Source organism: Eupeodes corollae, chromosome 1 (assembly GCF_945859685.1).
Source record: "Eupeodes corollae chromosome 1, idEupCoro1.1, whole genome shotgun sequence".
NCBI classification, from domain to species: Eukaryota; Metazoa; Arthropoda; class Insecta; order Diptera; family Syrphidae; genus Eupeodes; species Eupeodes corollae.
This window is the reverse complement of record NC_079147.1, coordinates 99233133-99259575: the sequence shown is the minus strand read 5'-3', so window position 1 is coordinate 99259575 and position 26443 is coordinate 99233133. Positions and strand designations below refer to the sequence as shown.

Sequence of the window (26443 nt, the reverse complement as noted above, 5' to 3'; positions counted from 1 at the left end):
TATGTATATTAGAATACTTTACCCATTTATTAGTCGAAGTTCAAAGCTTAGTACAGAAAACAAACTCATTTTATATAAAACAATCTTTCAACCTATCTTATTGTACGGTGTTCCTGTCTGGTACGATTGTGCGACCTGTCATAAAAACAAATTACAAATAATACAAAAAAAAAAATACTTAAAATTATTCTTAAATTACCTAAACGATTTTGAACATTGAAATTACATGAAAAAACTAATGTCAACCTTGTTGCTAACGCTTCTATAAAATATGTATCAGATTTTATGTATAAATGTCAATTCTCGGACAACAGTCTAATAAATGACCTATGTGCAATTTAGATTATACGTATTACATAAGGGTTTTGTTTTGTAGAAATTTCCCTTAATTTAATATTATATAAATTAATCTATTTTTATTGTATACAAATGTATTAAAGCTGAAAAGAACAAAATGTTAAGTTCTAAAACTCTTAAGAATGTAAGTTAAATGTAAGACTTTTGTACCTTAATCTACAATAAATAAATGAATGAATGAATGAATGAATGAATGAAAATTGGCAACAATATTTTTGAAAAGATTAATTTAGTAAAAAACCAATAAAAAGTCGTGAAAAGATTTTTAAGTCGAAATCAATTTTTACCAACTTTTATACATTTTTTTTTAAGTTTTTGTCTTTTGTAAAAAAACTGACAATTCGATTTTTCTCAAAATTTTACCAGATGCTTAAGACGTTCTTTTTCGGTGCACAAAAATATTTTGTAGATAAAATAATTTTTTGTTCGTAAAATTTTGGAGCTGACAATTTTTTTTTCATTTTTCATTTTTAATTTTTTTATTTATAAAAAAACGTTTATTGGATTTTTTCAAAAAACATATTTGTTTGGTATCACGTTACAATATATAATATGGAATTTAATTCAAGTCTTTAACGTTATTGGTTCGAGAGATATTTAGGATTAACCAAAAATTTCAACTTTTTTAAAATTGCTACGGTTTTCCAATTCAAAAAATCCAAAAATTGCAAATGTTACTTGCGACATTGGAACTAAATATATTGCAAGTTTTGTATTCGTTTGTCCTCAACTTGAATTCTTTCAATTACAAAAAAATTTTATTTTGTTCTATAATGTAACCAAAATAGAATCGTAATAAACTTCCCATAGGAAGTTATTGCAATGGGTCCGATTTGTCAAACTGAAAATTTTGACATTTCTCGACGTTTCAAGGTTCCTAGAGTCAAAATAAAAGATTTTTAGAAAGATGTCTGTGCTTGTGTGTGTACGTACGTTCGTACGTCTGTACGTTCGCCACGTTTTTTTCGTCGTCCATAGCTCAAGAACCGGAAAAGATATTGACTTCATATAAATTTTGTTATACAGATAATAAGGCAAATATGTTGAAAACATTATTTCTTATAAGAAAAAAGTAAACTAAAGCCAATATCTACAATTTTTGAAAAGTCGAAAATCAATTTTGACCAACTTTTCTTAAATTTTTTGTACAAAAACTGTGAATTCAAATTTTTTAAAAATTTTACCAAATGTTGAAAACAATATTTCTTATAAGAAAAAATTTGTAAGAAACTATTATCTCAAAGTTTTTAAAAGATATTTGAGTCGAAAATCATTTTTTACGAACTTTTGTTAATTTTTGGTACAAAAACTGTCAAATCGATTTTTTTTTCAAACTTTAACTGAATGTTGACAACAAGATGTTTTGAAAGATAAAAGTAAATTAAAGCCAATATCTCAAAGTTTTGAAAAGATATTTGAGTCGAAAATCAATTTTTACCAACTTTTATACATTTTTTTTTAGGTTTTTATTTTTTGTAAAAAAAACTGTCAATTAGATTTTTCTTAAAATTTTATCAGATGTCAAAAACATTATTCTTCGTTGCACAAAATTGTTTTAGAGATGAAATCATATTTCAGTCGTAAAATTTTCTCGGTGACAAATTTTTTTTTTTTTTCAGTTTTATTGATTTATAAAAAAACCGTTATATTGATTTTTTTCAAAAAATATACTTGCTTGGTATCACGTTACAATATATTATATAAAATTTAATTCAAGTCTCTAGCGTTTTTGGTTCGTAAGATATTTAAGGTTAACCAAAATTTTCACCTTTTTTTTCAAACTGCTATGGCAAAAAAACCACCCACGCAATTGTCTTGAGAGCCCTTTCTGCATCTTTCTGCCTTATTATCTGTATAACAAAGTTTATTTGAAGTCGATATCTCTTCTGGTTCTTGAGCTATGGACGACGAAAAAAACGTCGCGAACACACGCACGCACAGACATCTTTCTAAAAATCTTTTATTTCGACTCTAGGGACCTTGAAACGTCAAGAAATGTCAAAATTTTTAATTTGACAAATCGGACCCATTACAATAACTTCCTATGGAAAGTTAATAAGCAAGGTTTGTTTTGAGTATTGATTTCGAAGTTATTTTGATTGTTAAGTTTTTAAAAACAATTTTTTTTATGTTTGAATAAAGTTTTAATATTAACCTCAACCTAACGTAGGTATACAATTTTTTGTTGAAGATTAAGTTAAACTTCAGATATTCAAAAAATATAATTTTAAAACTCACAACCGCCCACAAACACTGCAATTTAAATTTTAATCTTGCGCTAATCATGTAACCTCTGATTTGGTATATTTGTGAACGTTTGAATATTAACTTCAAGGAGTGCAAACCTGCAAATACAACATAGCATCGGCTTCGACCTCTATGGATTCGTCGACGGCTGTGTAAGATTTTTACAAAGTGATTGCCCAGAACAAAACATATATACGAAAAGAGGCTGGGATGCGACCCACACTGATAACTTCCCATCCCGTCTGTCGATTTGTCTTACTTCAAAGTTTGTCTATATGTACTCGTACCAATTTTTACCAAATTTGCGTACTATTTCGTGTAGATTTTTTTTTAATGAAAAAACGGATTGTTGGATTCTTATATACAAATCACTGAATATCTAAAACAATATTTTCTGTGAAATAAAATAAGTTTCAAGCCAATATTTTTAAGTTTTGAAAAGCTTTTGAGTCGAAAGTAAATTTTTACGAAGTTTTAGTATTGTTTTTTTTTTAAGAGTCTTATATTTTGTAAAAAAACTGTCAATTTTATTTTTTTTTTTAAATTTTATCGAATATTGAAAACAATATTTCTTATAAGATAAAATTAGTTTTAAGAAAATATTTCAAATTTTTGAAAAGATATTTGGGTCAAAAATCAATTTTCACCAACTTTTGGTAAATTTTTTTTAGGTTTTTAATTTTTTGCACAAAAACTGTCAATTCGATTTTTTTCAAAATTTTATTGAATGTTGACAACAATATTTGTTGAAAGATAAAAGTCAATCAAAGCCAATATCTCAAAGTTTTGAAAAGATATTTGAGTCGAAAATCAATTTTTACCAACGTTTATACATTTTTTTTATGTTCGATATTTCTTAAAATTTGTCCTAATGTTGAAAAAAATATTTCTTATAAGTAAAATTTAATTAGAAGCTATTATCTCAAAGTTTTGAAAAGATATTTCAGTCGAAAATCAATTTTTACCAACTTTTATAAATTTTTTTTAGGTTTTTATTTTTTGTAAAAAAACTGTGAATTCGATTTTTTTTCAAACTTTACCTGAATGTTGACAACAATATTTTTTGAAAGATTAAAGTAAATCAAAGCCAATATTTCAAAGTTTTGAAAAGATTTTTGAGTCGAAAATCAATTTTTACCAACTTTTATACTTTTTTTTTGTATGTTTTTATTTTTTGTAAAAAAACTGTGAATTCGATTTTTTTCAAACTTTAACTGAATGTTGACAACAATATTTTTTGAAAGAATAAAGCAAATCAAAGCCAATATCTCAAAGTTTTGAAAAGATATTTGAGTCGAAAATCAATTTTTACCAACTTTTATTAATTTTTTTTTAGGTTTTTATTTTTTGTAAGAAAACTGTAAATTCGATTTTTCTTAAAATTTTTCAAAATGTTGAAAACAATATTCCTTATAAGATAAAATAAGTTTGAATCCTAAGTTTTAAGTTTTTGAAAAGATATTTGAATCGATATTCAATTTTTACCTACTTTGAGCAATGTTTTTTTTAGATTTTTATTTTTTATAAAAAAAACTGTCAATTACATTTTTCTCAAAATTTTATCAGATGTCAAAAACATTATTCTCCGTTGCACAAAATTGTTTTAGAGATGAAATCATATTTCAGTCGTAAAATTTTGGAGGTGACAAATTTTTTTTTCAGTTTTATTGATTTATAAAAAAAAACCATTGTATTGATTTTTTTCAAAAAATATACTTGTTTGATATCACGTTACAATATATTATATAAAATTTATTTTAAGTCTCTAGCGTTTTTGGTTCGTAAAATATTTAGGGTTAACCAAAATTTTCACCTTTTTTTCAAACTGCTATGGTAAAAAAACCACCCACGCAATTGTCTTGAGAGCCCTTTCTGCATCTTTCTGCCTTTTTATCTGTATAACAAAATTTATTTGAAGTCGATATCTCTTCTGGTTCTTGAGCTATGGACGACGAAAAAAACGTCGCGAAATTTTCAATTTGACAAATCGGACCCATTACAATAACTTCCTATGGGAAGTTAATAAAAGATTTTGTGAACACTAACTATCGACATCTTTTTTTCCTTTCTTGTTATGATCTGCTAATGGCCAAAAAACAGTGTTATTCAAAATACATCAATGTAACAGAAAATATACGTAGCTGAAATTGAGCTCCAAAGTTTTTTGGACTACACTGCTTCTCGAATAGCAAAGTCACAAAAAGAAGTTTTTTCTGAACTAACTGGAACATTCTCTGACTGAGCATTTAATTTAAATTAGAATTTTAATTGGGGGATTTGATGGCAGTTGCGGCTATAGCGAATATAAACAAGCTTTTTCTGAAATACAAGAGGTATTTCGAAGAGAAAATAGGATCCTCAACTACTATTAACATCAATTCCAAATCGTATGACATTTTTATTGATATTCTTTGTAGATACATTTCTGATGCTTCTTTTGATATCGTTCCGAAAAAGTCTAATAAGCGTTTAAAGCCGTGGATTACGTATAGTTTGCTTAAAAAAGTGAAGTATAAAAACAAATTAAGACAAAAGTGTTTAAAACGCAACAGCAGTCAGAATTCAAAAACTAAATATAAGAAAATTTGTGTTGAATTAAAGAAGGAAATTCCTATTTGTCGTGACTATTTAAAAAAACAAATTCAATCTAGCTGAAGAAAATATTAGAAACGAATGGAAAATAGTGAATAGTATACTTAATAAATCTCAGTGCAAAAAACAACCTTCTGTTGTCAATGTTAATGGTCGTGTGGTCTCAGATAAAATTGTAATTTCTAATGCATTCAATGAATACTTTTCAACGATTTCATTTAATCTACAAGCTAGTTCTAGTCACCCATCTTGTACACTTTGTAGTCCATTTAGTATTGAACCCTCTCAAAGCCAAAGTTTTGTGTTTGAGCCTATATCTAGTTTAGAGATTCTAAAGTTAATTGGCACTTTAAAAACTTCAAACTCTTCTGGTTATGATTTCATTTCAAATGTTTGTTTGAAAAATGTAGCATGTTTTATAATTGATGTTTTGGCACATATCTTTAACAAAAGTATTTTTTCTGGAGTATTTCCAGTAGCTCTTAAATGTGCCACTTTTCAAGAAAGGAGCAACTAATGATCTGGGTAACTATAGACCTATATCACTCTTGCCCTCGTAAGAGGGATTTTTGAAAAAGCTGTAAAAAATAGAATGGTGAGCTTTTTAAAGAGAACAAAATTTTTCAGTGATGTTCAGTTTGGTTTTCAAAGCAATAAATCAACCGAAGATACGTTTTTACATTTCTGTTCTCAAATATTTGTAAGTCTTGTTAGAAAAAAGAATACAGCTGGATTGTTTGTTGACATATCAAAAGGCTTTGACATGGTTAATCACGAAATTTTGGTTAGCAAACTTGAAAGTGCTGGGTTTCGAGGATTCATTAGTTATTGGCTAAGATCTTATTTAAATTTAAGACCCCAAAGAGTGAATAGTGTTAGAAGTGATATAAAGACATTCGATTTGGGAGTTCCACAAGGTTCGGTTTTACGACCAATACTTTTTCTGGTATACATTAATTCTTTATTCAGTTTGCCTTTTAAGAGTTCTCTTACAGCCTTTGCAGATGATGTTGGTTTTTCGTATGGTACAGATAGTTGTCTGAATCTTATATCGGACATAAATTGGGATCTCAGCTTGTTAAGAATATGGTTTGTAGAGCACAAATTGATAATAAGTTCTAAAACCAAGATAATGTTTTTCAGTTTGTCTGGCAGAAAGATTGTTAATGCTGATCTCTTTTTCCACGCTACTGAGTGTCCAAAATTCAAGCTTTTTAACTGCACCTGTAATCCTATGGTGACTTCCACAACATTTACGGATTCCATTAGCTGTAGTGATAAATGCTTCAAATTAGAAATAGTTAGTGAATTCAAGTATTTGGGATTAATAATTGATTCTAGAATGAGTTTTTATAACCACACAGAGAATCTTAGACAATATTTTCGGTGCACTTCTTCTTTTTGCGTAAAGTTTGCTCTTCCAAACTGCTACTGAAAATTTATTATGGCATTTTTCATTCGAAACTAGAATATGGAATTTCTTGTTGGAGAGGTTCATATTATAACAAAATACAACCTTTATTAGTTTTGCAAAAAAGTGTTCTGAAGAAAATATGTGGTAAGCCTCGCCTGTACCCTAGTTTCCCACAATTTAGAGATTTGAAAATTCTTTCAGTGAGACATATGTATGTATTGATATAAAGTTCTAAAAATTTTCTTTAAGAGATCAGGTAATCTTAATTTTAGAATAATTGATAATTATATTTTACGTGGAAATTTTTTAAACCAAGTTTCTATACCGGTATATCGAACAGCAGCTTTTAGAATTTTTTATAATGTTTCCTCATGTCGGATACTTAATAGACTCCCCCATTCTATCAGGATGCAAACTTCTCATTTGTTATTTATGAAACAAGTTAAATATTGGCTCCTTAGTCTTGATAATGAAAGTATTGAATTATTTGTAAATGGATCTACCTGATGTTTTCTTGAAATGTTTAACTTTAATTTAATTTAATTTCTGTATGCATTACATAAATGTATGATATTTTAACTTTATTTTTTAAATTTTCTTTTAAGGGTCACCCCACCCATTTTAATTAATAAATGTAAAATTTTTCTTAGAGTGGCAATAACTCCATTTTTTATAAAAATATTTTTGTCACTTATTTCTTTTCATCTTATTGTTTTTATTTGGATTTTGAGAAATAAAATGTTTAATCTAATCTAAATCAATTTTCTCTTCATGAATATATTCTTATGTCAAATTCATGTTGCATATAGGCCTCACCTTAAAAAGTGACAGGTAAGAGCAAAAGAGGAGTAAAAAACATGAAATCAAATAAGGATTATTTATAATTCACTCAGTCAAAAACAGGTGTTGGTGGAACATCTAACAATGGTAACACAGCTAGATAACTGTTCTGGACAAAAGTCTAATCGGTAGTTTGTCGACCATTTTGAAAACCATATCTCGAGGATATAATATTCATGTAGAAAGCTTTAGGGATGTTGCTCTTTTGACGGGAAGACGATCGGTTGCTTCTTATCCTAAAAATTTCCCACACCATTCTATAAAATACTCATGACATGGGTCAGGTGTTATAAAAATTGGTATTTTACCTATAGGTGAGATATTTGAAGACGCAACTGAGGCTTTAAATAAAGATGTAAGGTTATTTCATTTAAGAAACTTCGCGAATAGTTACCAACTACGATTTACTCAATCGATAACTTTAAGTTTTAATCCACACAAAACAAGTTTAAAAACTACAATAAATGTCCAACACCTGGCAGGCCCACTTATACGACCACTATTAAAAGAATTCGTTTAAGCAAAAAGCTCTTTTTTTATATACATTAAATCAACTTTTATTTGTTAATAAACCCGTTATTACACCTGAAAGTTTCACAAAAATCAGTCCAGTTGTTCAGTTTTTATTGTGTTTTTTCCATACAACCCAAACCACTCTGCACTGCTCTCTTCCAAGGCATCAATCTTTTCGGGCTTATATGCGTAAGCAAATATGGCGTTGTTATATTGGTAGAATCCTGCTGCAAATTTGCGAATTATTCATTGACAATTTTTTGAAAAGGATTTGGCCCTGCGTAGCCGTAGTGATCATTTGACTGATATTGTTTTTCATTGTCAAATACGATCTTTTTTTTGAATGAATAGACATCTATTGATTTTTCTTCAAAAATCCTAAATTAATTGCTTCTTAATTCTTCTTTTTGACATATAACATCGTTGCTAACAAACGGATACATGTTGGTAAAAATATAATTTGGATCTAGCAAGGATAAGAGTATTAATTAAAAAAATAAAATAAAAGAATACCCATTGATTTATTCCTCGATGAATTGCAAGTCATTCAAATTTTATTCACAATTAATTATCTAACAACGCGTTACAAACGTTGTTGATAATTTAGTTCATCATTCAATTACGGGTCAATAAATAATAAAATTTATTTCGATCCTTGTGTTTCTCCCTTCGATTTCATTTGATTTCATTATTTAATAATACAACACCTTAGCAGTCCTTCCTACTACTCGTACCTTCATTTTTTTATATTTTTGCTGAAACACATTGAGTCAATAATGAAATATTGTAATTAAAATCAAATTAACATTAGATCCAGCTGCTTTGTGTCGAAAACAAATTTCCAATATTAATTCACATCGCAGAGTCTCCCTTTCCAATTAAACCACTTTAAGGACATTGATTTTCTCTTGATAATTTTGTTTTTTTTCCTTTTTTCTGTTTTATTTTTGTAGAGCACTTTATTTTTACCCATCAGCTACGATATATCAAAAACAGCAACAATTTTTAAGTGTGTGTTTCTGTATCGTTTTTAGAAGAGGATACGAGTATCTACTTTTGCTACCTACGTTTGAAAACGTGTATAAGAATTGGAAGGACACAAAAAGTCTACAAAAACCAAATTGGTAAATATTTTGTTTTCATACCATCCATCAGCCACCAGTATTTTGGTCGTTTATAGTCCACATTCTATAGATGTATAGATGTATATTTATGTATTTGTATGTACAAATAGACAGTGTCAGATTCTAAGAAATTAACTGATGTCTATATAACACAGGACATCCGGTCTTGGGGGCAGCCATTTCCAGAAAGGTAGTATGCTGTGGGGTCTACACATATACGCCTTTCATTGTCAGATTCTTTGATCAGAAAACAAAAATTGAGTACAGTAACAAAAAATAAATCGAAATCGGATATTAAAGCTTCGATTGAGAAATTTGTGATTTAATGCGAAATTCCACTTTAAGCTCCATTTTTAATATTTTCCATTAATTTTAAATTCGTCATTTAAATGGAAAATTTTAGGTATTTACATTAAATTGTTTGAATTTGTCTTTTAAATGATGATTTAAAAAAGGTATTAATTATTAATGGTTATTTTAAATTAAATTCCATTGAATAAAATTACCCGAATTCGTCGCATTTTGAAAAAATAAACATTCAAGATTTAGTATTTAAAATTTCCTCTTTTAATGGAAGATTTAAATTTAAATGAAGAGTAATTTGTTCCCTTCATTAAATGTGAGTTTCATTGTGTTAAAGAAATTGGATCTTAAGATTGTTTTATTTTATATTATACCTTCATTAAAAGGCATCGAATAAATGGAAAATAAATCCAATTGTGAGTAACTTCTGCCTTAAACAGGTATACAGGGCTATCCATTTTGCGGTTTCAAAAGTAAACGTAAATAAAACACATATAAAATATTTTTGTTCATAATATTTCTGTTTTATTATAAAGTTTGAACGTTGACGTTATGTGTGAAACGCTACATCATTTAAATGGATACCACGCGAACTGTTGCAAGCATCGGTTCTTTTGAGGCAGTTTTCGTGACACATATATTGAGCGGTGTCTCAGCCAAAACTTGAATGTTCTTTTTTTAGTGTTCAAGAGTTAAAGGCTTATCTGCATAAACACGACCTTTCGTGCCACAAAAAACACAAAAAAAAAAGTCCAGCGGTCTCAAATCGAATGATCTGGGTGGCCAGTTGATATCGCCACGACGAGAAATCACGCGTCCATCAAATGTATCTTCCATTAAAGTCAAATTCTATTGAGTTGTGTGACATGTGGCACCGTCTTATTGAAATCACATATTCTCCAAGTCGTATTCTTTAATAGCAAGCAAAAAAAGTCGGTTATCATGTGACCATAATGTTCCGAATCGATGGTGAGAGTCGTTTCATCGTCGTTTTCACACCTCCGGACCAAAGAGCGCACCAAAACAATGACTTTTATGGATGTAATGGCGTCTCTCCAATTACTTGATGATTCTCAGAACCCCAAATACTGCAATTATGTTTAATAACATGCCAACCAAGTGAGAACTGTGCTTCGTCGCTGAAGAAAATTTTATTCGAAAAAATTGCTTTCCACATTCTGTTGTTCACACATTTGGCGTATCTACGACCGCGACTTTTTGAATGGTCAGCAGACATCAGTTGTTGTGTGAGCTGGACTTTGTATGAATGTAGGTGTAGATCCTAATGCAAAATTAGGACAGTTCTGATGCCTGAGAACGAACGAGGAATCGGCACATTCGGGTCTTGGCAATACTTTCACTTAGAGCAGCAATATTTTCCGCAACAAATCTAGTTTCTTCAAATTCCTTCACACATTTGCAAATGCTTGAGAAGTTATGTAAACCATGATATCCTCTTACAGCACGATATGTGGCAGAAACACCATTTTTGTGGTAGATTTTAACAATTTTTATTGGTTTAACAACTTAGTTTGACAGATGTCGAATTCCAGTCCTATACTTTTGAAACCACAAAGTGGATAACTCGAGTTCCTACTTGGAATAATGCAGCTTTGTTTGAAAAATTCTTTCAGGACTTTACAAATTTAAATGTGTCTTATAGGAAGAATTCCCAAATCCCAACCTTTAGTAAATCAATTTTTGTAATGAATCTTATTAGATGTTTTTGAGCAACCAACAAGGGTCTTGAAGCACTAGCATATGAACCATCCCAGCTAGGTAAACCATATTTTATTCTAGAGTGTGCAAGCCAGTTATATATTGAAGTTAAAACTCTTTTGCGAAGAATGGTTTTAACAGATACATTTTTCTAGTAATGAGCACCAAATAATTTTGTATATTCCAAATATGATCTTTCCAGTTTAGGTTTAAATCAATTGTAACTTTTAGATTTTTAAAAATTGTACACTGAATCAATTTTAAAACAAGAATCCTTACAATTATGAATAGATTTAAAATTAGGTCTACAACAACCATTTAAAGGAAAAGTGAATTCTCCACAACTAAATCAATAAATATAAAAATGTACTTGCAAAGCTGATGACAAGCTGATTACCAAGTTCTTCGTATTTCGCGAACTTCTTAAATTCGAATGTTACAATTATGTTCTGAATTTGTCTGCTAGGTAAAAGATATATCATCCACAACAGACGTAGGAATGCATTTCAATTGGAGCCTTAGAGAGAGTTAATATAAACTATAAAAAAAGAAGGGACCGGATACCGAGCCTTGAGGTACTCCAGATTTTAGATATCGAGATTTACTCATTACACCACTTACTGCTCCTTTTCGAGCACTTTCTATTATTTATCGATCCGATTTTACCAATTGAAAATTTTGACATTTCGCGACATTTTAAGGTCCCTATAATCGCTGCAATGAATTCGCATTATATTATTAATTGATTGTATTTCCTTTCTATAGATAATCAATGAAAATTATCCCACGCTGATTCTCCCCTTTCTGTCCATTGTTTTAATTGTTCCTTTGTTTCAGGTTAGAATTTTAAAGTGATGGTCATATGTTTCATCCATGATTATTGCTGTGAAACTTCAATCGTCCATATCTGTTAGCTCGCGCACTTTAAGTCGATTATTTTGTGGATATTCTTTACTGTTTCCGGCGTGGCGTTTGTCTTACCAGCTCGTACGATCTCTTTTTAACTCCGTCACAGAACTTTTTACTGTTGTAAATAAAGAAGCAGACTACTCTTCTAGTTTCTAGTCTAGTCTAGAGAGTTCACTGTTGGTGACTGGCAAACAAATACTGAATAACGTAGCGTCTTCAAACTTCAAACTTAAGGTTGGGACTCTCTCTTAAACTGTGTGTGTGATTCATATAGGGATAGAGCGGACCTACGGTTTTTGTATGCCAAATACGAACGGCTAATTTGAGTAAGCACTTTTCATGACAAGATTTATTATCTGTCAATTCCTCGTTAGAGGCAATACCCATCAACAAAACTTTTCAGTGGCACATAGGCAGGGATTAACTCAAGACTTCTGGAATTACAGTCCTATATGATATAACCATCACACTACGGATACCGCGTTTTGTCACTTTACTTCCTCTTTTGTGAAATTGGTTAAAATGGTTTTGAAATTTGTGACAAAACAAACAAAAAACTTAAATAAGGTTTACAAAAAGTTAAAACAAACTAGAAACTGATTGAAGTTTTCTTTTTAATTTGATTCCAGATGATACCTTACCCTTAAAACTATAAAACATATATGTCTTTAATTAATTAAAGTGCAAATTAAAAATTACACTTATTTACTAATGCATTTTTAATGTTCGGAAGCAAAACCTTATAGATATTAATCCGGCACTGAACATCAACATAAATATATAAATGTATGTTATCATAGGTAGATGCCGGAAACTTACTATACTCGTATATCCTCATTCGCTGTAACATGAACACGAATATTTGATGTTTGTTCAATAAGAGCGGCGGCGGCGAAGAGCTTAATCAATAACCACAACTCTTGCACAGGAAATCAGTATTCCCTCCGACCGATGATAAACAATCATTCGCATCCTTACTGAGAGGGATGATGATGATGAAAATAGTGAATTTTAGGACAAATAAATTGTGGTTATTCTTTTGTTAAAAAATAGAAATATAGGAAAGAAATCATTCACAAGCATACATGTGGTGCTGTTTGCACCACATTTTGCTTTACACAACTTACTGTTGCTGTAGTCTTATAGCTGGACGCTTAAAACTTAAATATAACTGACTTAGAACTAATGGAATGGATATTGACCTATTTATAATTCTAACCAAAAAACTAAATTTGCTAATACTTTCTATGAGTGTTGGAAGGAAAGCCCGACTTTGAAAGAAGCAGGGAAATGTATTATTGTTGCTTTAAGTTTTCCAAATATCATATCGTGTCCAAAAATCAAACAACTTTTTCGGAAATTGTACGAATTTATTTTCTAGAATAAATAAGAATTAACCATAGAAAATATTTAAAGACAAACAAACTTACAAATTGCTATCTATACAACGATGAACAAACATACAAAAAATTTTAAGAACTGAATGCTAAACACTCCTTCACAAGATTTGAAAACAGAATGAAAATTATTTCTGAAAATTTCGAAATTAAAGGGTGATTTTTTTGAGGTTAGGATTTCCATGCATTAGTATTTGACAGATCACGCGGGATTTCAGACATGGTGTCAAACAGAAAGATGCTCAGTATGCTTTGACATTTCATCATGAATAGACTTACTAACAAGCATCGCTTGCAAATCATTGAATTTTATTACCAAAATCAGTGTTCGGTTCGAAATGTGTTTCGCGCTTTACGTCCGATTTATGGTCTACATAATCGACCAAGTGAGCAAACAATTAATGCGATTGTGATCAAGTTTCGCACTCAGTTTACTTTATTGGACATTAAACCAACCACACGAATGCGTACAGTGCGTACAGAAGAGAATATTGCGTCTGTTTCTGAGAGTGTTGCTGAAGACCGTGAAATGTCGATTCGTCGCCGTTCGCAGCAATTGGGTTTGTGTTATTCGACCACATGGAAGATTTTAGCAAAGATCTTGGTGTAAAACCGTATAAAATACAGCTCGTGCAAGAACTGAAGCCGAACGATCTGCCACAACGTCGAATTTTCAGTGAATGGGCCCTAGAAAAGTTGGCAGAAAATCCGCTTTTTTATCGACAAATTTTGTTCAGCGATGAGGCTCATTTCTGGTTGAATGGCTACGTAAATAAGCAAAATTGCCGCATTTGGAGTGAAGAGCAACCAGAAGCCGTTCAAGAACTGCCCATGCATCCCGAAAAATGCACTGTTTGGTGTGGTTTGTACGCTGGTGGAATCATTGGACCGTATTTTTTCAAAGTTGCTGTTGGACGCAACGTTACGGTGAATGGCGATCGCTATCGTTCAATGCTAACAAACTTTTTGTTGCCAAAAATGGAAGAACTGAACTTGGTTGACATGTGGTTTCAACAAGATGGCGCTACATGCCACACAGCTCGCGATTCTATGGCCATTTTGAGGAAAAACTTCGGAGAACAATTCATCTCAATGAATGGACCGGTAAGTTGGCCACCAAGATCATGCGATTTGACGCCTTTAGACTATTTTTTGTGGGGCTACGTCAAGTTTAAAGTCTACACAAATAAGCCAGCAACTATTCCAGCTTTGGAAGACAACATTTCCGAAGAAATTCGGGCTATTCCGGCCGAAATGCTCGAAAAAGTTACCCAAAATTGGACTTTCCGAATGGACCACCTAAGACGCAGCCGCGGTCAATATTTAAATGAAATTATTTTCAAAAAGTAAATGTCGTGGACCAATCTAACGTTTCAAATCGATGAGATTTTGCAAATTTTATGCGTTTTTTTTTAAATAGTTCTCAAGCTCTTAAAAAATCACCGTTTAGCATTTATTAAATTTTTACAAATTGGATGAATAAAATTAATTTCAGAGATATAAAGAACCGAACATCAATTTTTTCAAAATTTGCGTACCTACTATTTTTTGTAGATTTTATTTTTATAAAAAAACTACTATATAACGAAAACAACATTTTCTGTGAAATAAAAAGAGTTTGAAGACAATATTTTTAATTTTCAAAAGCTTTTTGAGTCGTAAGTAAACTTTTACCAAGTTTTAGTGTTATGTTTTTGGTAGGTTTTTATTTTTCGTAAAAAACTAGATTTTCCTCAAAATTTAACTGAGTGTTGACAACAATATTTTTTAAAAGATAAAAGTAGCCAATATCTTAAAGTTTTGCAAAGATATTTGTAAGAAAACTGTAAATTCAATTTTTCAGAATGTTCTTATAAGTTAAAATAAGTTGGAAGCCATAATCTTAAATTTTTGAAAAGATATTTACATAGGTCGAAATTCAATTTTTTACCTTTATTTCATTTGCCGAAAAATATCCCAAACTACGTTGAAATAGGAACGTTGCAATTGTAAGCAAAGGAATAAGAGAATCCTCTCGCTTCGCTCAGTCCACATTTACCAAAATGGTTAAAGGACGAATGAATAGCAGAATAGTGATTAGTAAAAATTTCCGACGAATAGGCCTGATAGTGAATGCAGTGTTTGTGGAAAATACAGTAAAGAAATGTTTGTATTAAATATCTCTAAAGAGGTGTAGGGGATATACAGTTTTATGCCGAATCCGAACGGTTAATGCGAGAAATCAATTTGCATGACAAGAATTGCTCTTGGATGAATTATCGGTTTCTCGCAAGAGGCAGAATCCTTGGAAAAAAAATTCTTATTTGACACAGGCAAGGATTGATCCCAAGACCTCTTAGATGACAGTTCTACCCTTTAACAATCGATCCACGCGTACTACTGAAATACCTTAGCAAAATTACATAAAAATGCAACGCAGTTTTTTATTACTGCTATAAAATATAATTTACATACATATTTTTTTAAGTTTACCGATTTCAAATGTTTTTAATCTAAGTTTAGCGGACATGGAAAATTGTAACTTACCACAATTTACCGCTTTTAAAAAAACTTAAATTGCAATTTTATGGAATCAAAATCAATAGAGCAATCAGCAATGCAATGAACATCTATTTCATCCATTAGTTATTTTGTTAACTTCTTCACCCAAAATGCACACTAAAATTATTGTATGGCAATGAATCTTACAACTACCAGAAATTATCGTAGCTTCACGAAATCATCATCATGTACAAATTTGTAACTGTTTCGCAAATTGTTCTTGAAATTGAATATCTTTCCATTCGAAAATCCTTTCTGGAAAAATTGCGCACAAAAATTCTATAGTCAAATTATTTTTTAATTTTTCCGGACTTTTCCGGAGAGTTTCCCCAAAATTTTCTTTCGTTTAAAAATACAAACATAACTTAGCATTAAAAGAAGGCTTTAACTTATTGAAATAAAGCAAGCGAAACTCTTCCCTCTAAAGTCCTTCAATATTTAAATGATAATCATACTTCTTTCTACATTTCCTGCTGTACATTGAATGATATTTCTGGGATAAATGAAAACATTTTCGTTTCTGTTGAATCCTCTTTCAAGAACCAGTGATAACTATCCGTTTCCGTTTTGAAGTTTTAACTGTAATTTCTGCATGATGCATAATCAATTTTGTTTCCGGAAAATGACCTACACTTCTATTCTACAGAGCTTCCAGTCTCTTGAGAGCTTTAGTTTTCCAACAAACCAACCAATTTTAGTGCACGTAATGTAGGACATCCTTGATCCCAGTACAGAATTAATGCAGCTACAGTATGAATAGGTTAAACCTTTCTTAACCTAGATTCATATCATATTTCAGGAAAACATATTCTTTCAGATGTTAAATCAAAAACACATGTGAATGATTTGAACTTGATGAAGATGATGATGATGATGATGATGATGATGATGATGGTGATAAGATTGAAAGGCAAATTCATATGGAACACAACACGTGTTTCAAAAATATCAAAACTGACCTTAGTTATACCACTAGGTTTAAGGTATGTAGGTAACAACGTCATTGTTCTTGAATATATCGCAATCTACACTTGAAGTGTTTGTATTTCTAGGTACCTTATGCTACTCGTTGGTTTGAAAAAAGGATATACAGTTTCATTTTCCATATGACATGGTAAGTTGAAGTGGTAAACTGTGTGGCACGGTTTGCTGTCATTTTACACCACTTCTGGCCATCAAACTCAGAAAAAGTTTAGACGTCGTTCAAAAATATGATGTTGTTGAGATATACCATCATGACAGTAAGGATATACACTCCAAGTCATAAAGATAGAAGCAGTCATTGTTGACAATATTTCCATTTTGTGTTCGTGGCATGTTTTTCGGTTCCTAGGACTTTTTTTTCGTTGGAAGGGGACACCCTAGCCCCACATTTTTTCAGAGAAATTGCAAAGTAGTAGTTTTGTTTTTCAGTAATACCTGATGCTATTCTTATGACTTGGAGTGTTTGTATTTATTTATCAGAAGGCAGCAATCAAGGTGTCATTTTGTTGTGTGTCTTTTGTGTAAACTATTTTGCATATAAATTAAACGAGCATGTCATGTTCGTTCGGTTGCTCCTTGTCCTTCGTGTGATTATAGAGAAGCTGATTGTGTCTAGTGTTCGGTCTAGGTTTGATGTAGGTGGTTACACCAAACCTATTCCTATACATCAGGATGCACATCATATTCCAACTTGGAATGAACCAGATGTCTAACTTCCGGAATTTTCAAGCCTTTGTAGTGTAAATATTATGTGTGTAGGTGGATTCTTAAATTTAATATGTGATTTTGGAAGGATTTGGGACAAACAGAATTTTTTGATATACCTAAGTTGTTATCCTTGATGTTAGGAAGCAATACACTAAATAATCTTTTTGGAACGTCGTCGATGACACCTTGAAAATTCATTAATACTCGTGTATATCTGAGATGCTGGATGAGATTATGTCGATAAAAGAAAGTTATACCACCTACTATATTTATTAACGTCCAAATTGATAAATCATTTATATTATGACAACTTTATATACTCTAGGGACACAAATAATGATAATACCACAGAATCTAATTGTATCAAGAATGAAATAATTATATTTTAGAAGGGATAGACTGTGATGAAGTGTTTTTTGCTTTCATAAATCCTTACGTTTAATGTTTGCGTTTTATTTATTCCGAAAAAGCTAAGTTTTGGTGAGGAACTCCATTTATATAACCTTAAGATTTCCCTAAGCTTGAATTCGGAAAAGGGCGAACATTCCAACGGGCTTAAAGGTGGTGATGTTCAATTTTATACGTTCGTACGTCCCTACGTACACGACGTTATTTTCATCGTCCTTACTCGTAGCTCAAGAACCAGTAAAGATATTGACTTCAAATAAATTTTGTTATAAAGATAATTAGGCAGAAAAATGCAGAAAGAATGCTCAAGAAAAGTGCGTGGTTGGTTTCTAAATATCTCACGAACCAATGACGCTAGATGCTTGTATTAAATTTTATATTATATATTGTAACGTGGTAACAAACCGGTATATTTTTGGAAAAAAATCCAATCAACGGTTTTTTTATAATAAAAAAAAAAACTGAAACAAAAATTTGTCACCTCAAAAATTTTACGATTAAAAAATGATTTCATCTCCAAAATATTTGTGTGCAACGAAAAATAACATTTTAAACAGCTGGTAACATTTTGAGAAAAATTAAACTATCAGTTTTTTTTATAAAAAATAAAAGTCTAAATTACATTACTCAAACTTGGTAAAAATTGAATTTCGACTCCAATAAAATTTGAGAAAATGGCTTCAAACTAATATTAACTTATAAGACATATTGTTTTTAACATTCGGAAAAATGGACTCAAAAATCTTTTTAAAACTTTAAGATATTGGCTTAAAACTACTTTTATCTTTTAAAAAATACTGTTTTCACCATTCAGTAAAATTTTGAGAAAAATCTAATTGACGGGTTTTTTACAAAAAATAAAAACCTAAAAAAAAAAATACAATACTAAAACATGGTCAACATTTACTTTCGACTAAAATAGATTTTCAAAAATTAAAAATAGTGTCGGTAAACTTTTTTTATTTCACAGAACAAATTGTTTCGATATTTAGTAGTGTTTTTTATAACAACAGTCAGTTTTTTAAATAATAAAATCTAGAAGAAATAGTACGCAAATTTGGTTAAAATTGATGTTCTGTTCTTGATATCTCTAAAATTAATTTCATTCATCCATTTTGTAAAAATTTAAGAAATGCTACTTAAATTGGTAAAAATGTGTTTTCGACTGAAAATCCATTTAACACTAAACTTTTTCCTTATATGAGAAATATTGTTGGTAATTTTAAATTTTTTTAGAATAATTCAACCGACAACTTTTTTAACCCAACACGAAAACCTAAACACTTTTAAGAAATAAACATCGATAGACGGTATGGAAAGTTATCAGTGTGGGTCGCCTCTTTTTAACTTCCCATAGGAAGTTATTGTAATGGGTCCGATTTGTCAAATTAAAAATTTTGACTTTTCTCCACGTTTCAAGGTCAATAGAGTGGAAATAAAAGATTTTTAGAAAGATGTCTGTGCGTGCGTGTGTACGTACGTTCGTACGTCCGTGCATGAGTACGTTCGCGACGTTTTTCTCGTCCTCCATAGCTCAAGAATCAGAAGAGATGTCGATTTCAAATAAATTTTGTTAAACAGATAATAAAGCAGAAAGATGCAGAAAGGGCTCTCAAGACAATTGCGTGAGTGTTTTTTTTACCATAGCAGTTTAAAAAAAGGTGAAAATTTTGGTTAACCCTAAATATCTTAAGAACTAAAAACACTAGAGACTTGAATTAAATTGTATATAATATATTGTAACGTGATACCAAGCAGGTATATTTTTTGAAAAAAAAAATCAATATAACGGTTTTTTTTATACATTAATAAAACTGAAAAAAAAAATTTGTCACCTCCAAAATTATACGACTGAAATATGATTTCATCTCTAAACAATTTTGAGAAAAATCGAATTGAAAGCTTTTTTTATAAAGAATAAAAATCTAAAAAAATATTACTCAAAGTTGTTAAAAATTGAATATCGATTCAAATATCTTTTCAAAAACTTGAAATTTAGGCTTCAAGCTTATTTTATCTTATAAGAAATATTGTTTTCAATATTTTGAAAAATGTTGAAAAAAAATCGAAATAAAAACCGAAAAAAAAATTAACAAAAGTTGATAAAAAATGATTTTTGACTCAAATATCTTTTAAAAACTTTGAGATAATAGCTTCTAACTAATTTTTTCTTATAAGAAATAATGTTTTCAACATTAGGACACATTTTAAGAAAAATCGAATCTACAGTTTTTTTTACCAAAAATAAAAACCTACAAAAAAAAATTATAAAAGTTGGTAAAAATTGATTTTCGACATATATATCTCTTCAAAAATTTTAAATATTGGCTTCAAACTAATTTTATCTTTTAAGAAATATTGTTTTCAACATTTGGTAAAATTTAAAAAAAATTCGAATTGACAGTTTTTTTACAAAATATAAAACTCTAAAAAAAAAAAACAATACTAAAACTTGGTAAAAATTTACTTTCGGTTCAAATAGCTTTTCAAAAATTAAAAATATTTAAATTTTAAATATTGGCTTCAAACTTATTTTATTTCACAGAAAATATTGTTTTCGATAATCAGTAATTTGTATATAAAAATCGAACAGTCCGTTTTTTCATACAAAATAAAATCTACAAAAAATAGTACGCAAATTTGGTAAAAATTGATACGAGTACATATAGACAAACTTTTAAGCAAGGCAAATCGACAGACGGGATGGGAAGTTATCAGTGTGGGTCGCATCCCAGCCTCTTTTTTTTTTTTTTCTTTTTAAATACATCCAACTTTTCCATTTTTGGTTTGCAATTATTTATAATATTACAATATTATTAATTCGACAATATAAGAGCTTGTGCATAAAAACAATTACAGTCAAACTTCTTTATAACGAACCTTTAAGGGAACAAGAAATTGGTTCCGTCAAATGAATTTTGATAGAAAATTCGTTACACAGAAAATTTAATATTTTTAAGAAATCAATATTTCTTTATTTTCTAAATAAAAACATATCCATTTATAAAAATCTTCCTATTAATAAAGTTGAAAAGATCCTTTTTTCAATAAAATTATGAAATGTAGTTCTCTTATCATTATCGTAAAGTTTATTTACGTAAATTCGATTTCAACTGATCAGTCAGATTCCTCACATATAATAATATTCATAATTGGGTCATCCGAAGGAATTCCATAGTAGCAACATTTGTATTTACTGCTACATAATCGTCAAATGTTAAAGGATAATCATCACTTGGTAAAACTCTATTAAAGTTGCTGTTGTTCTCAATTATTAATGATCTGAGACTTCATTGGACTATCTATCAAATGCAATTAACTCAACTTTGTAAAAACGATTCACAATTTCAATATAACATCATACTTCATACTAATATTATAAATGCGAATGTAAGTTTGTTTGTTACGCTTTCACGCAAAAACTACTAAACCGATCATCATGAAACTTTGCACATACACTCTTGAAGGTATTAGAAGTAACATAGGATACTTTTTATTAAAAAAAAAATAAAAAAAATGTACGAAAAATAAGAAAATTGTTTGTCAAAATATCGTCAAATTTAGCTACTTCAACGCCATCTAGCATTATCTAGAGTCATAGTACTGTAATACCAACCCACTGTATTACCGACATGTTACAAATTTTGAATGCTTTTGTCTGCGCATGTTGTTGCATCATGTTAGAGGTCCAATTAGCTTTACAGAACTTAAAATTGTCAATGGTCAGGAATGTCAAACATGTCAAATGTCGTCGACTGTTAGAAAATGCAGTCATTGGGATGAAACTATGGAGGAAGCTGTACAATGCCGATCGCCAGATAAAATCATGGAACTTTACGCTACGCTTTTATCTTCTTGCGTTTTTTTTAACCCTCAAACTCTTTGGAATAAGTACAAAGAATACATGGCTGTACTGCAGCAAGTACACACAGACATTACTTTCAATGAACATGTCTACAATAAAACGCTAATTATAATCGAAAACAAGGTTTTTACGATGGTTGGAAAAAAATTAGATGATTTTGGAATGTCCAGCCCTCGAAGAGACAATGTGGATGATTTTGATAATGAAATTGCACGACAGATAGATTATGATTTTATAGCACTGCAATCACAAGTGGCAGAATTAGTCCCTCAATTACTTCCAGAGCATAATCATGTTTTCCATCAAGTTTTACGTAAAATAGACTCCGGCAGTGGTGGACTCTTCTTTCTTTAAAATTCAGAATTACATATTTTTGTTACGGTGAAATATATTTTAACATTTGTTGTTGCATTTCAATAAGCATATATTAAGGTGTTGAAACTCCATTGTCTGTAAACAAAAATTTGTCACCTCCAAAATTTTACGACTAAAATATGATTTCATCTCCAAAACAATTTTGTGCAACGAAGAATAATGTTTTTGGTATCTGATAAAATTTGGAGAAAAATCGAATTGACGGTTTTTTTATAAAAAATAAAAATCTAAAAAAACATTACTCAAAGTTGAATATCGATTTAAATATCTTTTCAAAAACATGAAATTTAGGCTTCAATCTTATTTTATCTTGTAAGAAATATTGTTTTCAACATTCTGAAAAATGTTGAGAAAAACCGAATTGACAATTTTTTTACAAAACACTAAAAACCTAAAAAAAAAAATTAATGAAAGTTGGTAAAAATTGATTTTCGAATCAAATATCTTTTCAAAACTTTGAGATATTGGCTTTAATTTACTTTAATATTTCAAAAAATATTGTTGTCAACATTCAGTAAAATTTTGAAAAAAAATCAACTTGACAGTTTTATTTACAAAAAATTAAAAACCGAAAAAAAAATTAACAAAAGTTGGTAAAAAATGATTTTCGACTCAAATATCTATTCAAAAATTTGAGATAATAGGTTGAATCTAATTTTCACTTATAAGAAATATTATTTTCAACATAGGTAACGACAAATTTTGAGAAAAATCACATTGACAGTTTTTTTACAAAAAATTAAAAACCGAAAAAAAATTAACAAAAGCTGAGACGATTTTTATCAAATGAGTATCTCCGGGGTTATCGATGATTCCTAAGATGTAAAATGTTTATTTTATATATTTACTAGCTGACCCGACAAACCTTGTTTTGTCATATAAATAAATTCTAGAGAATAGAAATAAATAACTAACTTATTGTAAGTTTGTACGGATGTGGTATATATGTAAGTGGGAGAGCTATAGAGTACTGTAAACGGTGACAAAATATTAAAATAACAAATCACCAAACAAATTTTTTTAATTAACCAATTTAATTTAACATATCGCTAATTATTACAATACTACAAAAAAAACAATATCAATCCCTTAATGCAACAGAGTGTACAATATTTTTTGTGATCCCATCTTTCGCCAATACAAACAAATTGGATGGTTTGCCCACTCTAGAGCACGCGACGTATAATTGTCCATGTGAAAAACATGAAGTGCTCAAATCTAAGCCGCAGACAGACATCGTTTGGCCTTGAGACTTATTGATAGTCATTGCAAATGCCAATCTAATTGGAAATATAATAGGGATTCGCGATAATAATATTTGTTCACCTCGGAATTTGCCATTTAAAATAATGGCTTCGATAACATTTTTCATTAATTTTTTAATTACTAATCGGGTTCCGTTGCACAACCGTGGTGGGTTCAAATTCCGAAGCGAAATTACCGGAGATCCAACCTTTAGTTGTAAATTATGCGGTGGCATGCCTGGTAAATCTAATGAGTTCAAAAACTCAGTTGGATAATTTACTGCTTCGGTATAGCATCACAAACTGTATCAATTGATTTGTATGACCCCAAGTCTTCTGGTAACAAATGTTGTATCTTAAGGGTTATATCGTTGACATCCACGTTTTTTGCTGCTAAAATTGCTCTTTCTGTCAGCCACTCATGATTTGTATATTTTCGGTGTACATCGGGAAATATCTGTTCAATCAGAGCATCTTGTGAATCAATAATCGTGCAGAAATCGACCGGTAATTTTATGCATCCAGTTTCATCGGTAGTAAATTTTCCGTTGCCTGTATCTAACAGTTGCTTTGAAAATGTTTCAGCGGATGGATCTTGAAGCATTTGAACACACATATTTACTTTCAATTGTACTTTTTCAACATTACGCCACAGTGGCGATGATTTTAAGCACGCGTTGATCTCATCAGCGTACGTTGAACGCGGAATAACGGGAAGTGTTTGCCTGAAATCACCTGAAAGGAGTAACAGAGTGCCGCCAAATAGTCTGTCGTTGTTTTTTATGTCTTTCAATGTCCTGTTCAATGCCTCAAGTGAATGTTTGTGTGCCATAGTGCATTCATCCCAGATAATAATTTTACACTGTTTTAGCACTGTGGCCATGGATGATTGTTTTTTTATATTGCACACCGCGTCCGGGTTGTTTTGAATATTTAGTGGCAGTTTAAATACTGAATGAGCTGTTCTGCCTCCATCCAATAAAGTTGCCGCAATGCCAGAAGATGCAACAGCCAATGCGATACCATTGTTTGATCGTATTTTAGCAAGAAATAGCGAAATAAGGAATGTTTTTCCAGTTCCACCTGATGCATCCAAAAAAAAGAATCCACCTTGTCCTGCCGAAACTGCGAGCATGATGTGGTCATAAATGGTTCTTTGTTCTTCATTCATTAGTGGAACATTGCGAGCAACTACCGCTGCCATTTCTGCAGTATTGTATTGTTGTTCACGATTCAATTCATTGTCTATTAAATCAGATGCATTTCGATTAGGTGAATGCATACCGAAATGACTGAGTGGTAAGTTGGCAATTATAATGCAAAGATCCTCAATAGCAATCAATGCTTCATTGTACATAGCGTCACTGAATATTATCGTAAGATCGTTGCACCGTGTACGATGTTGATGCAATATATCATCAGTCATTGAATCTTTGTGATTATCCCATAATGTCTCTGCTCTGGCCGGGAAACATGTAGTCAGCACTATAGCAAATAGTAAGCGAATTTATTTAGCTGTACAGATCAATCCTGCTTCAGTAAGTACACATTCCCATTGGTTGTCGTCTTCCAGCAAGCCGAGTGCAAGGCATGCATCTTTATACGTTGGATACTGTTGTCCATTCACTTTACGTATATGTTCAAATGATAATGGGCCGGTGATATTAACCAATAACAGTCGAAGATAGAAGCACTCAGTCTGCTTTGGATTGACTGTAAATACTCGCCTCAAGGTATTTGATTTGAAAAAACCGGGACATGCATCAATTGGCGTACCTTGCTTGCGAGGCATCCATTTTTTTTGTAGCAGCCCATGTGAAATAGCGTGTTATTTCTGAATAGAGTAATGTCCGTGTGAAAGCACCAAAAGCATCCGCACGATTACACAATTCAAAAAATTCAGTGAGTGTAGTTTTTGGTGGACTAATAGCACAATCAAACGCTGTCTCGCTCGTGAAATATACGCTCTGCCCGTTTTCAAGATGGACGGCTAAATGAGTAACTGCTGGATCCCGTTCATGAATTGGGAAACTAAAGATACGCCAAACAGCTTCATTGGAGCTGACGTACCGGCCAATTTGATAAAGTGTTATTTCGTCATCGCAGAGGCGAATATGGGACCACCCAACGGTTATCAATGTCAATGTCTACGCTGTTAATATTTTTAACAAATGATTGTAGGCAATTGTCGGGATGTCTTCTACGATAAGTTGGATATCCATCAACATTTGTGATTGTATCGTTAGTGAAATTTTTCGGAAAACTTTTAGTACACTTTCCATCTGCCATGCAAGGTGATGAACGATTAAGATTGCCGCATGGGCCATGAATCATGTTTGTTGTAACCATATCAAACAACATTTGATCAGTAAACGGATCTGGAATTTCCGCAGAAATTATACTGTCGATTTCCACAGGACGTATTTTATCGACTAACCAAACCAAAACGTGAGCATGAGGTAATCCCCGCTTTTGCCATTCAACGCTATACATCCAGCAACGTGTGGACCGAAAACATGTAATTTTGTAATGAAATTTATCAAAGACTTCAATTTTTGTCTTAATACACGTGCTGTAATGTCATGGCGATGTATTGCATTTTGGCCAGGCAATAGTAAAGATGTAATCTCCGACCATTTTGGATTACACGTGAACGTGATAAATAAACACGGCCGCGTACATAAGTCAGAGCATCCTGGACATATTCTTGCATATGGCGTGGACTGCCTATGTATGATGATGGTAGAATGACAGAGTTACCGATTTGAGCGGCGTCGGCGTTGGTGATGATAGCGTCTCGTAGGTAAATATATTCTTCCACACGCAACTTTTGTTGATTAAATCTCAAGTATCGTAATCGTTCGCTCTCTATCTTTACATACATGTCGACCATGAATTGCTGA

At 30.9% G+C, this 26443-nt stretch overlaps 1 protein-coding gene across 1 annotated transcript in view; it reads right to left on the bottom strand.

Annotated features, from left to right (window-relative positions):
- LOC129940978 (transcription factor SOX-9) overlaps window positions 1–26443 on the bottom strand; it is a 120600-nt gene that overhangs the window by 63585 nt on the left and 30572 nt on the right. The gene's annotated exons all lie outside the window — the stretch shown is intronic.